Source organism: Ischnura elegans, chromosome X, assembly GCF_921293095.1.
Source record: "Ischnura elegans chromosome X, ioIscEleg1.1, whole genome shotgun sequence".
In the NCBI taxonomy this organism is placed as follows: Eukaryota; Metazoa; Arthropoda; class Insecta; order Odonata; family Coenagrionidae; genus Ischnura; species Ischnura elegans.
In genome coordinates this window covers 24968871-24983884 of record NC_060259.1, presented here as the reverse complement: position 1 = coordinate 24983884, position 15014 = coordinate 24968871, and the positions used below count along the sequence as shown (strand labels likewise).

At 38.6% G+C, this 15014-nt stretch overlaps 1 protein-coding gene across 2 annotated transcripts in view; it reads left to right on the top strand.

The window, feature by feature from the left end:
- LOC124170536 (beta-1,4-N-acetylgalactosaminyltransferase bre-4-like) overlaps nucleotides 1-15014 on the top strand; it is a 358835-nt gene that overhangs the window by 185885 nt on the left and 157936 nt on the right. For both annotated transcript variants that reach the window (XM_046549326.1, XM_046549325.1), the window contains one exon: nucleotides 5870-5913. The gene's annotated coding sequence lies outside the window, so the exon portion shown is untranslated. The remainder of the gene's footprint in view (nucleotides 1-5869; nucleotides 5914-15014) is intronic.

The following is a 15014-nucleotide window of genomic DNA, read 5'->3' as shown; positions in this document are numbered from 1 at the left end:
ATTTGTGAACTTTGGCTAGGATTTTTCCGTAAATTGTCGGGGATCATCAATGGCCCATGTCGCAAAAATAACAAGAAAATTTTCTCTGGGCGGGCAATTAAAGTGTAACCAAAAATGGCTATGCTTCAATCTGATTGAATAAAAAAATTGAAAATAAAAGAAAGTAAAAACCGTTAAAAACAAGTAATAAATTTAAACGTAGTTATGATTAAAAAACGAATCGAATTGTGCTTGATTTTTGGATGAAGGCTGTTCATCCTTTGCAAATTGTAAAATGTTTAGACTCAAATTTCCTATTTGACACAAGCACTGTACTACACTGACAACTCGGATAAATACGCCGGAAATTGTTTTTATTCAATTAGAATTGGTTGGTTGGGTTGAGTTTCTAGGCTCACCATAACAACATCTACACTCGCAGTGTACTCTGTACTCACGCACACATCTGTACTCGCACCTGCGGCTCTGAAAATCCAACTTCTCAAAAGCACACGATTGATTGTGTGTTGTCGAAGTGTTGTAAGATGGACTCTCATTGTTGGTTTATGCCGCGTCGTCGCTAATTACTGTGCTCTCTGCATTGCGTGCCTCTGCGCTGCCGCTGAGAAGTCCCCCCACCCCCCGATTGCGTTTCAAATGCTTCCCTTCCTCCCCTCCCCTCTCGCTGCATTCGTCTCTGTCATTCGTTGGCTGGGCAGTATTTCAAATACAAATATCTTAAAATACTCCATCATTCATTCGCACGACGCCTTAAGCGCAAACACACAAATTAATTTTTAGACAAGGAAAAAAATCAATAGGAACACATGAGAGGGAGACTGACGAGGACGAATAGTTTAAAATGCGTATTTAAAATATATTTGTAATTTTTATTTGGTGTTTTAAATACACGACCTGAATGTATATTTTATTTTGTATTTCAAATACAGATGTTTTGTATTTTCCCATTATGAATTAAAAAAAGTTTCTAAAATACTTTAGACGTAACTCTGATAACACTTCTGTAACATTATGTTTCAGAGATTACCTCTGTTTCGTTATAATCGTTTTCTTCGTGTTTGAAACTATCCATAACGTGCAATGGCAGGTTATATTTTTTAAAGATCTCTTAGTTTCAAAATTAAAATGTATTTTGTATTTTAAAAGGCATTTAAATACTGTTTTGTTGATAGTTTTTCAAATACGCTAGTGAAAGGTATTTAGTATTTTCAATTTCAAATGCATTTGGAGCGGTATTTCGTTTTTTAAATACTCCCCGGCCTGTATTTTCCCCAGCCCTGGTCTCTCATCTGTTTCGACTACGCCCATACGAGTCGGCACAAGACATCTTAAAAAGACAAGACGTATAAAACAAAGAATTGCAGACCCTCCTCATCGTGTGGTTTCTGACGCGTCTCTACGGCCAGAGATAACTGATAATGCTGGATAATTCTGAGGTGGGCTATTGTTTCCGCTTTGGTCGTCGAGGGCCTAAAACGGTCGGATGAACGAAGCGCATTCTGCTTTATGGTCGTGTTATTTCCGATGAACCGAAGCTTATAAAGTTTTGGAAACTACGGTTTCTTTCTTACCTAATATTTGTATTGAACCTGTTAAACCTAATATACGTTTAAAACTAATACTCGATTCTCGTGAGTTTACTTAGTGAAACTGGAGTTCATGGTCGAATAAGTACAATAAACTTTGCAAATTCGAGACAATTTTTATTGGTACCACCCTTAATTCATTATATCCATTGAGAACAAGTCGGAAGTTTAGAAAACGGTTGACTTTCAAAATGTGCGTTGAATTTACTAAGTTTACTCAATTTGCATTAACATCGTTAAATATCGATGGGCGTGTGTTGTTATTCTGAAATCGGCTTTGTGTTTATGGGAATCAGTTCAATAGTTACAGTTCAATGTGTACCTCCCAATCAGAGGTTAGTGTTTTTGTTTTAAACGTAAAAGGGCCGCCAATGCCCTTAACGGTATCTAAAAGCTAGGGAATAGCTGCAATACTTCATCACGGATTAATCGCATTCATAGAATCCATGGACTTGTTCACATCACAACTATCGGTAGGATATAAGCCTTTATTGTATGCAGTGATGTAATGCTTTGTACACAGTGGATAACTCTGTGATGAGAGAATATCATTTTTCCCTTAGTCGCTATTCACACCTTCCTATTTCCTCTCCCCTGGCCTAGATCACGTACTGCGGATGCGGATATTATCAGAATTGAAAGGAAGCAGGACAATAATGTGATGGCGTAATATTTGGAATCCAGCGGAAAGGTAAACGTTTGTTTTCGTATTGTTTATTTCAAATCGAAATTTGATTCCCCTTAAAATTAATACTCACGAAGATGAGTAAGTAGCAGGATTTCATTGGAATCTACTCATAAGTACTTCAATTAATGATTGTGTTTATTTCCTGCATTATGACGTGTTGAATTGAATATCTAGCAACCTGAGCATAGATAAAATTGAGAATTATGGAAGCTGGATTGCGTTTTGGTCTGCGCAGTGGTCCAGAAAACTAAAGGTTCTTGGTTCGAATCCTGGTCAAGGGGATTTTTTCTCATGGCAATGATTACGAATTGCATATTGGAGATTAATGTGTTGTTTATGTCCTTTCGTAGGTCCTACCCATCCACATTGAATGCTCTTGTGTCTACTCTTGAGATTTTGAGTACTTTTGTTTTTTCAGTGCTCATAATTTACATCCAAGTGGATCATTTTATTTCATCCATTAATAGGCGAAAGTGGATCTCCTAATGAGTGTAGGTACTCAGCGCCTCGCGTGAAATTTCCCCTTTAAATCTGTCTGCGGGAATACGCGTCCAATGCTGCCTCGCAGATGTTGATAAGATACACACAACTTTGCCCCCCTCTGGATGTGTTGGCGCTCTAATTCGTGTGACGCGCTCCTCGAAGCCAGCTGATCGCAAGAGTCAAGTCAACCGACTGGGTTTTGCCACTCGCAGAGCAGGGAGTGGAGTGTGCGGGAATGATCCTGTGCAGTGCACGTGCGAACCCGAATTCTCGCTACCGTAATGCAGAATTGAAAATATGGCTTCACTTTCGAGGGAAGGGGCTCCTGCACCGATTTTATTTTACAGTAGATTTTGACAGAAGACCACTCGGAATTTCCACTGGTGAAATTCGCTGTACATCACCAACGTTTCATTGGACGACTTGTCATCGGGATGAATGAATGTGACTGAACAAAAAAGTCTAGATTAAGATTAGACAAAGATTCTCGTATTCTTCTATTTTTAGGCTCCTTCGCCTGCTTTTCCAGGTTTTCGTGGCGGAAAATCAACTACCGTAACCCAATATGTATCTCAGATAAATTAATTACGTCACTGACTCTTGTCGTGCGGCTCACCGCTTCCACACAGCCCCCTGCATTCGCCTTGCGTGGTTGATTGTTATTAACACCGTAATTAGCTATTCTTTCCGTCAAGGATCGAGTGTCTTAGAACGATTAAATTAGCCAATATTCCAACGACATCGCACACTCATGCAAAGTGTCGACATCTTTTGAATTGTTTTATTATAAAGTTAAGAGATTAGGAAGACTTTTTTCGTCATGACTTATTTTTCCCTTCCGCCTACCGAATTAGTTAATTCAACTGCGCTTCCGGCCTGATTTTCAACGTGGTAGTCCATATTCTATGTGATTGCTCTTGATCAATGCTGTGGCTTTCCTACCTTGAAGTTAGCGGTAGTAGGGCGGGAATGCTTTCAGAAGTGCATGTAATGAAGCCGTAAGAGTAACTTTAAGAATACGTTAATCGAGTTTTGACAATGAATGCGTCAAAACCTGGCTCGGTGACATTAAATTTTGTGTAAAGTTACTGCGTATTTCATATACTTCATCCAGGATATTACACAGAGGAGACCCCAGTCCATTTCCTTTGAGTTTGATGAATGTTGTCACATAGGCCAGGTTTTGATCGGTTTTCAAAAATTTCAACAGTGTGGCGATGGGTGAGGAGCGATGTATTTTCTCTCAATGTTTGAATTGAGCATTTGTTTTTGTGAGGAATAATATTGAAAAGTTCTGTAGTTGATGGACTCTCCCTCCCAGATTTTATACTTTTATGTTTTGACCCTCCCTCTAACCTGACCCTCTTCCCTCATCTGATCTTCCTCCCCCCCCCCCCCAACTACTGTCGGATATATAAGGCTCGACATTGTAAGTAATCATTCTATTTGTCTTGATAATGACGCTATTGCCGTCGAAACTAGTCGATAGCAAATGAAAGTTTGTGGGACAGTACTGGTTTCTGCTTCACCATGAATATCTCATCGTTCCACCGTGTCCCTTCAAAATCAGTTGATTTCATGAGTCATCTCGATTTTAAATTTCGCTTACAACCGTAATAATGGGTTATTTCCGCGTGATTTTCGAATCGCTTTTTCGTCAGCGTCGTCAGTGGTGTCATCGATCCACATATTTCCAACTTTTTGCAGTGTAATATTTGTAATTGCGAGGAATAGCACTGAAAATTTATGGATTTGATAAATCACATAAGTATGTGTGTGTAAATTTCTGTTAATATCCCTAATTATACCTTATTACTCCGTGAAACTTGGATCAATTTGTCCGTCAGCGATACGAGTGGCGACTTTTGTAAACCCAATGAAATGCGCGGTGTGTACAACACATAGAGTAGTTTCCTTCATCAAAGGAAACGATAGGCATTGATTGCGACCCACCATTAGTGTATTCATAATGTACAAATTATTTGGTTTTATAAATCCCAGTTTAGATGCCATACGAGTAGTCAGGAGTTTTACATCGTCTGAGATTACCAACGCATGCATGACGCACAGAGCTCAGGGAAACATCTCTTAATATTCACCTTATTGCCTGAGGTCGGAAAGTTTCCTTCGCTTGATAGGATAGTAATAATCCTTATTTAAGCCAAGCGCTACGTGCTAGCAGGGTACTCTACGCTACCGCCATGCTCGGCAGCAAGCAGCCTGCATTGTAGCGGCGTTCATAGCCTCGCACCCAGGTGGCCTCTCACAGCAGCGGCCAGACGTCACACGGGCTTTTCCCAGCATTAATACTTAGCCGTCGCGTTTTCTCGCGCTTGAAAAGTTTCACTTTTCATTTAATCGCGAAAAATAGATATCATTTAAAAATCTAAAAGCGTGAAATATGTACTCTAGGAGCAATAATCTTTCGATTTTGTCAATAAAAATGTGAGCGAGTTTCCCTTGAGGTCGAGCCCAATCCGCCTGGCTCATTCGGCTCGCTATAGCGAGGTCGTTCGAACGGGCTTTTTTCTGCTTTTGCGGTATTTTGAAATATCCATCGTGAATGGGTGCGTGACACGCCGCGACCAACAATACCAAAACCTTCACTTTCACTTCATTGTGAACCAGCTACAGTGTCATTACCGTCCGCTTCGAAATTAATGAGACTCGAGTTCGAAAGTGGTGACTCAAGTCCTTATGTTGCAGTAAAAATGACCGCATGAAGATTTAAAAAATGTTTTATAGGAAAAATATGTTATTTTCCGTTTGATGGTTTAATTTTTTTGCAATCTTAGTTAATTGGATTAAGATTAAAAGAAAGAGTCCCTTTTTTCGACTCCGTGGTCAAAATTATAAATTTTAGTTCGTCTCCTATATTAAAACGTCCTGTTAAATGAAATAGCGTTGTAGTTTTTTTTTAATTGAATGGAAAAATTTCATTTTTAAATTTTCTACTTCGTTAGCCATTGAATTTGGTAAGCGAACTCTGAAACCAGTGAGCATTTTGCCGCCGTAAAAATTCCGTTGGCTGGAGTGCAGCGATTTTGGTTTTGTCACGTTAAAATATTTTCCTCAGCGAAGGATGATTAATATTGTATTTTTATAATTACAGGACTGCGACCTGCCTGGTCTGCGCTTCGTCTACGGAATCTCCCTGTAAGTATCACGACTGCCTAACTTTCGCATTGTAATTTCATTGACATAGTTTAAATCATGTTTGTGCATCAAAACATCTTTTGATAAATTCTTTCGCTGTCATGAAAAACAGTTCATTGTGGTGGAATATACATATTGAATTTGTACCTCTGTCGTTTGAGGACGCTGCTTTCATATATGTATTTAATTATGCCGACCCATTATTTAATTATGTATTCTAACCAATCAAAATCGGCCTCTGATCCCCAAGCCACCTATATAAGACGGCCCAATTTTTATGCATCGCTACTTCTGACCTGAAGACGCCAGCAGGATGGTTGGAGAAACTGTCGTCACTTATGGACATCCCAACGCGGAGGAACGCCCGGAAGCCAAGACTCATATCAGATCAAACAAATTATGCCGAATTCACCACTGCTATCCTTTCGTCTTCTATGCTGCATAGCCAAAGATGTTGATAAGATGCTAGTAATACTTCGGCACCATCTAGATGCAGCTAGAAGATATGCGTAGAGAAGCGATAAGGAAGTGATCGAAGCTAAAGAACTAACGAATTCTCGTCATTGTTTGAGTTTTATTCATTCACGTCATTTTTTCATTCGACAATTAGTAGTTGAGAAAATATTTACTCATCTATTATGTGTCGTTCTTCATGAGAATCCCTTTATTTGAATTAAGGCAACATGTTCGAATTTTTCTGTCCTGGGCGGGACGCATAACATTCAAAATGTGATCAACTCCGTGCAAAATTCGAGCTATGAGGCATTAGTACCAACATAAAAGTTAATGAGAGTAAAATATGATGTAATGTGGTATTAGATACGACGTTATATGGTAATAATAGCAAAAGGAAATCTTTGAATTTTACGGGTAGTGAAGACTTACATTTATTGAAACACTGGGCCACTGTTTGTAGTAGGTCAATGTAGAAGCATATACTCTTTTGTACTTGATTTGAATGCATGTCTGCGAAATGTTGCGCCAGTTACTCCGTTTTTTGAACTTGAATGAAGAGAGATAAATTTGGATCTAAAATTAAGAAAATCGGAAGAAAGGGAAGTGTATTTGAAATGCTGAGCAAAAACGTATTTACAGCGTATCTATGACCGTGTTATGAAACAATTTTTCTTACAATATCTTGAATAAAAATAAAATAACTGCAAAATAAAAAAGCGTTTTGCTGGGAATTCAACGCTATTCATGAGGTAATAAAAAATTCAACTGTAATAGGGTATAAAAAAAAACAAAAATTGTTTCTCGCAAAACCTTGACTATTACATCCGGACAATTTCATCGCTCTATATTCAGTGGCATGGTCTGAGCGTTGATGAATGAATAAAATCAGTCAATCAAGTCATTGCTTCCAATTAGGGAATTTTTACTATAGGGTATCATGGGTATTTTGACATAATTGCTCTATTTGATTCTGCTTTGTTTACTAAGAGAACGTTATGTCATACGCCAAAGTGTGCCCTTCTGATTTTTTCAAAAGTTATGTCTTTTTACTGAATTACTGATGTATGCTGCTGCTACTTTAACCAAAACAAGTGAATCAAAATACGGTTTCCAAATGAAAAAGTCATTATAATCACCTAATTGCCCCTGCATTTGCTTATGCGTAAGCTGAAACGTCGGCTGTAGCATTTTCAAAAGTAATCATTATTTTGTGACCCGAAACCACGATGGCAGACAGCAATACTAGACTAGACAATCAGACTAATCGACCGGGCGAATATTGTACGTATTTTTGATATTTTAATGCTTTTCATATAGCCCTTACTGTGTAAATGATAATTTTGGAACCTACACCTTGAGGCATTGATCTATTAAAAGACCGAAACTGAAAGAGTTGTAATACATTCAGAGGACGAGAACGATCTCACGGCAATGTGCTATTTCGGTGAGCCCAAAACTCAGCCCAACCAGCCCGTTTACAAAGGAACATGAATTTAAAATGGCGCATAGGTATCGTTATTGTTGTAAAGTGATGTTTGTGAGAAAGAGAAACTTCAATATCAAATTTTTACGAAGTTCGGAATCAATTGATCAGGATGAATATTAAGAATTTAAACAGTTTTTGAAAATAAATTTTCTGTGTTGACATTCTGGTAACTTTCTTTTAGATTTTTTTTAATTTTACAATTAGCATGTGAAATTGCAGAGAAAATTCTGATTTTGTATTTATTATTTCCCCATTTTTTAAAATATAATTTTTATTGCAAGAATTATTTCAAAATGAAAATAATGACATCAATAACGTATGATTAGAAGGAGGTGAAGATATAGGACATACTCAGGAAGAGTACTTTGATGTCCTCGCATTGGTAAATTTCACGGTCTGGCGTTTCTCACGCCCGGGAAGTGGCGAGGCCCTGGCGCCTCCTCGCCTGTCAATAACGCACTTAGACGCTGACGTGGGCATTTGAGGCAAAGTGTTTGCTTTAGTGAGGGGTCACCGGATAAAATTTACTGAGGGGGACCGGAGGGATATCTGCCACGGGCCAGCCGACCCAGGAGCGTTTTCTTCGGATACGCGCCGGACACTGTCCGCATGATATAAAGGAATCGGATCCCTGCTGGGGTGAAGGCCCGCGTCCTAATTCACTGCGTCGTGTGCGAGGCTCGTTTTTCCTTATTTCCATGTATCGAACGAGGCAGATTTTGGGCCACGATCTCCTTGCTTATGCCTGCCAGATATTTAGTTCTATCGAAATTTTGTTGCGGAGAGTCTTATAAAATTCTTGGTTTTGCGCATGCCTTTTTTCTTCAATATAAATGAAATATAAATAGAGCGTGCTTTAATGTATAAAAATGATTTCTCTATTACTATTTTATCCATTTTTACCCATTTTCTGCTTAGAAAGTGAATTCCCGTGGAAGTTTCTTGTGAATGACTACCAAAGAAATTGGTTTAAAGGTAAGAAATATTAAAGTTTGCAAGAAACTATTTTTAAATCTGTAACCATTGAAATTCTTATGGGTAAATTTGCTTATTTATTTTCCAATTACTTCTCTTAGGAGACTTTTTTATGATTAAGTGTAGGTTCAAGGAAAATAGTGAGCATATAATTCATATTAACCCATTATAACCCAATGTGGCTTCTAAGCAACATCATAAATGTATACATTTTCAGCTCTTTTTAGGAAATATCAAAACTGCGCATTATATTTTGGTGTAAATTTTAATGACGAAATATTTAGCTATCTCGATAATTATGAATGAGTGCAAAATTTTCAAGTTTTCAACATGAAAAATCTTGAGATTTGATTTCTCTCAGAAGCAGCTCTGGGTTAGAAAGGATTATGTCTTTGTTTTTTTCTTCATAATTCTTGTTTGTCTATTCCAGTAAGTGACTAAAAAATCAAAAAAACTTATTTTATTTTTTGCTACAAAATCTCCAAATGGTAACGTATATTTCAAAAGCGTAAGCAAGTGTATCATGGGTCAAAATCTGCTGCCGTCTCCCGGTCTATCGGCTCTGCCTCCGGGGGTGGTGGTGGAGGGGCGGCTGTATCTCTCGGGATCTCGGGGAGCACAGCCGATGGCCATTGATTTGGCGACCGATCGGGGCCTGAAGGGCAGCGGGAATTTGCCAGGCTAAAGGGTGCTCAGGGGCGGCGAATAAAGGGTCCCGGTGAGTGACTGCCCTTTGGGTCATGTCGGGTGAAGGAGTGGGGCTACGCCAGATAGTGGACCCTTTGTTCCCTGAACGGAGTCGGTCCCTGGGAGAGATAAGGGCTATAAGAGGGACCCTACGCAATACATTATCATCTGAACGTTAGCCCATTTTTTAGACTTTTGTAATGAATGGATCTCTCCGTTTCTTAACCATAAGATACGAAGGTTTTACATGGTTTGTTGTTGAAAATGGAATTGGAGTGACTTCTACCTCCTTGCCATTAACGAGTATTTCAAACCTTTTTGTTTATTTCCATGCGTCAGAAATTGTAATGACTTATTCATTTAAGTATTATTTATTTGTTTGTTTTATTTATTTATTCTTAATTTATTCATATTCTTTTTTGCTAGTTTCTCTTGGATTTACTTGTTTGTAAGTGTTCGAAAATTACTATACTTAAGTGACTAACAATGTAGTCTAGGAAATGACGCATTTTTGTCTTTGAAGTTAGGTGATATTCATTGGCCAAACATTTACTTAAGACCTTGAGGCTGACTAACCGTAGCCTAGTCCGCCGAGAGGGACTAGTAAGTAATTGCTTAAAAGGAGAACTTATTCTTGCAATTGGAAGTTGGTAGAATTGGTGATTTCGGTATGTATTTTTTATCTTCCATAAATTAGTTATTTTTATTTTCACGAAATATATCAGGCATTAAAACACAGCAGTGCGAAGTAATATGTTTCCGTGCGAAGGTTGTCGGGGTGAGTTTCGTTATCTTTATGGCGTAAATTATGACGCGTCTTACTGTAATGCTGAGAACCAAAGAGTTGCAGAAAATATTCGAGCGAGAAAGAAATATTGTGAGCCTTCCGCTAAACGACAGAAACGTGATTAGAGGCATTATTTGCAAAACTTGTTGAGTGAAACTTAAGTTGCCCCGCTTCCGTGCCTATAATTTCAGTCCTCATGAAATGTTTTTCCTTCTGCTCTCATGAACAGGCATGCGATTTCCATTCAAAGTATAGTTTATTTGTATGGTGGCCACTTATACATTTTTACGCTACCTGCCTCTTAAAGTAGGCATGTTACCATTTGCATGCATAACTTTTTGCTCCTTTCTTACTTACCTATCTCGTTTTCATCTTCAGCTTTCTTTCTTATCTTCGTGCTTGTTAAAATTGAGTGACTTAAAATCCTATTATAGCAGGGGTCACTTGTATTCTATTTTCCGTGGCACAGGGCTTTCATATAGCGTCTGGAGTCTTTAACTAATGACTTCCATTTCCTCTTCACCCCGTTTTCCCCTTGCATGTCCCTCGACAATGTGCTACCGCACTGTAAAAGAAGCTTCTATTTTTTCGCTGTCCTTCAGCGCGCAACTGTTTCTGTTACACTTGGGCAAATGAAATGAGGGAGATAGACGGAGAGTTAGCACTTGTGCAGGCCGAAAAGAGGCGAAAATCGAACTCAGAGGCGTGAGGGAATGGGCGGATGTGTATATAGACGGTGTAAGTTGTAGCCTCAAATAAAGGCCCTGAAATGCCAGGAATACGTCAAAGTACTTTCAAATTTTCGTGTACGCGGCTTAAATTTTGGTGAGGGCCCAGTGTGGCGTCATTTGCCTATTTCTACCGCATAATTTTATTAACAGCTAAGCGAGTTTATCGAGGAGTTTCTTTGGAAATCGAAATGGTAATTTTTCGAATGAGTGAAAATTCCGCCTAGAATAGGAAACTGCAATAATTACCTTATTTATTTGTCTATTGATACTCTTAAAGTAGTTATGGTATAAATTGGTAAGGCTGTTTCATGAATGATCCAATAGGTATTGTTACCAAGCGGTAAAAATACAAAAATGAGGTTGCGTCCAATGCGCCTTGTGGTCCTACCCAACCCAATGTTCATCGTGATAAAAAAACTTTTGAATCCCAATGATGGAATTTATTCTGCTGAACCAGGTTTCTACAAATTATTGCCATTATCAAGGGTTTTCCCTTGGTCTTGTTTTAGGGACTTTGGTCGGTGTATGTTCTAGAAAGTCGAGTCATTTATAATTTGTTAATATTTTTTGGCAATTACAATTTTAAATGCCATATTTTACAAAAAAATTTCATTTTTGAGGGTTTCCCGGTCCCAATGGAAGCTATTATTTTTCCCGAATCCATGAGATGTTATTATTGGCCTCATAATTCCAAGCTCTCCGCTCTTTTCTGTGTGTACTCACCATTGCTGAGTGATACAAATGACTCCGGTTGCCTGTCACCGTCTCCTAGTAACCAAATCAAGGAACCGAGGCCATTTCTGAGCAGTGTCTTGATTCGAAGGCGAAATTCATCCCATTATGCAGGTGACCAAAATTCATTTTTCATTTCCCTCGCCGGAGGCATTCTGCTTTGAGAGATCCTTCCGGGCGGCCGGAATCCTTTCAACCTGACTGTGGACCCCTTTTCGATGATGCTCTTAAGAAGATTAGCTCGAGGAACGAAGTGTATGCCATTTTCATGAAAATTTGAAAATACGCTCTTTTTATTGCATCCCATGGACTGACGGCCACAAAAATGAACTGTCTATACCTACTCCATTCTCAGGAAATTGCATTTGAGAATCCGCATATTTATAAAGGTTAATATCATGGTGTTTAATTAGGCAAACAAAATTGTTGATTAACTGTAGAATATATGTGCCATTTATACAAAAACTGTAAAAATAATCGTTATACATTAGGAATTGGCTACGGCCTGGCCATCTTGGCCCACCGGTTCCCTTAATTTTACGGAATTGAAGCCCGTTGTTGGGCTTGTTGGGCCCTATCTAAGGTTTGATGGTTGACCTTTCTTGACATAACCGTGGTGTTCGCCTGCTGTCGGCCAGTGGCAGGCAAGATAAAAATGATCTGTGCCAGAGCACGTGACGATCCCCCACCAACTGTGAAATTTACTATCGGATGTAAATAGGTGTAATGGGTATGTGGAATTATGCTGGTCGGATTCCAGGAAAACCTGAGCACTGGTTACGCCTTCTACGATTCCCGGGGAAAAATAGCCGAGATCCGAGTCGTCAGGTTATTTTAATGAATCTTAAATGAACCATTAAGATGGAAATTAGGATAACTTTCGTCAACGGATGGTGATCAAATCACGTTGATTACATCAACATTGCAATCAGCTCAAAAAGCTGGAGAAAGGGTTGAATTTAAGATATGAAGATTGAATTATTCACTTTTTCTATGACTATTTTAATTTTATAGCCACTATGAATGTCGTCTATGGTGGGAAAACATTTTGTATGACGTAGGTGAAGAGTGTTTGGAATCGCGCAGTCGCGAAATTTCATCGCGACAGTGACGATTCTAGAAACTTCTAAAGGAGGGGTAGTCCAGTCTACTGATTGTGAGTAGTCCACAGGTTATGGTGTACTCCTCAAGGGGACGGAGAATCCGTAAAAAATAGAAAATTCAATGTATTTATTTATTACATATTACTGCAAGTAGGCTGTTGCCTGGTGGCAGAATTAGATTTAACCCGCCGTGACTCGCGCGGGGTGTCCCAGGCACCCCAGCGTCTTGTTTTGGTTAGAGTTCGTTTCGGGTCTAGTTTTATGGTCTCATCTTTTCAGTAGCTGAGTTTAGGGATATTTCCTAGCTGTCCTGGAAAATTGGTTAGTTTCTTTCCGTTTTCGGCCGAGATCAGACGCTTTTGTGAAGACAGTGCGCATCCCGTCGGAGCGAAATTTTCGAGTGTTGGTTTCATGCTTGAATGTGTGCCGTAAACTTTTTTGTGTTTACTTGTTTTTGTGTTCATTGGATCCTCTACTGAATACTGCCACGAAGTATACTTCGTTCTTTTATTTGGTGAGTCTTTTCACTTACAATTATAACATTTATCTTATTTTTACAATCATTATTTCGATACCTAATGCTTCATTACGTTTTATAAATTTTCAACGCTTATTTTACCATTATTTTTCGTTTCTTCATTATTTCAAAGGAGACTATTCGCAATATTTCTTTTATTTTTCCATTTTAGGGAAGAATTTCATCCCAAAATTCGTATAACTTTTTTCTCTTAGAAGTGATTGCTAGTGGGAAGCCTAGAAATTCTCTAGAGACCTCGAGGTAAGTTCATGTCATTTTCAATTTCTGATAAATGAAAAATTTAAATTTTAGGAATGACTGAAAATCATTCAGAAACTTATATAAACTATATTTTCCCTTAGATGACCTATTTACGATCAGAGAGGGACATAGAAACTGCTCTTCTGCTTTCCAGTGGACTATCCGAAGAGGAAGAATTTGATTCAGACACTGAATTCTCTTCAGCTTCAGCACAGGAATCGGAGCACGACACAGGTAGCGATCAGGACATCAGTGATTCAGAGACTGAGTATACAACTGTGACTAACGATAATTTTTTAACGGGCAAAGATCGAGTGACAAAATGGAGTACCTCTGAGCCACGAGGTAATGTTCGAACACCAGTTCATAACATTGTATCTCAGGCAGCTGGCTTCAAGGGAAATAAGAATGATATAAATTCTCCGCTAGATTGTTTTGACATAATTTTTGATGAGAACATCTGTCACATAATTGTAAATAGTACAAATATCAAACTTGCAGAAAAGGCGCAAAATTATTCTCGAGAAAGAGATGCTAAGCCAACAGACGAATCTGAAATCAGATGTCTCATTGGTCTGCTTTTTTATTTAGGGGCAAACAAATCAGGTCGCCAGAACTTGAAAGATATGTGGGATCAAGATGGTTTGGCTGTGGAGATATTTAGGGCATCAATGAATTACCAGAGGTTTAAATTGCTGCTTCAATGTCTAAGATTTGATGACATCAGAGACAGAGAAAATAGGAGAAAAACTGATAAATTGGCTCCGATGAGAAAGGTATTTGAAATGTTTATCCGTAAATTTGAACAATTGTACAATATCGGTGAGTTTGCTACAGTAGATGAGCAATTAGTTCCTTTTCGGGGTAGATGTTCTTTCCGCCAATATTTACCAAATAAACCCGCAAAGTACGGCATAAAAATATTTGCACTTGTAGATGCTACTGTGTATTACACGCAAAATATGGAGGTTTACCTAGGTATTCAGCCAGATGGTCCTTTTAGAGTAGACAACAGCCCAAAGGAGGTTGTAAAAAGGATTGTCAGTCCAATTTTGGGAACGGGGAGGAACATTACAGTGGACAACTGGTTCATGAGTGTGCCACTTTTGGAAGATTTACTTCTAAGAAAACTTACTATTGTGGGGACCATTAGGAAGAATAAGGCAGAGCTTCCCCCTGAAATAGTTTTTGTCAAAAATAGAGATGAGTAGAGTAGCATTTTTCTCTTCAGGAAAAATATGACTCTTGTGTCATATATTCCTAAAAAGAAGAAAAACGTCCTCATGATTTCGAGTATGCACAGCGATATTAGCATTGATCCGACCACAGGTGAGAAAAAAAAACCGGAAATGATATCCTTTTACAA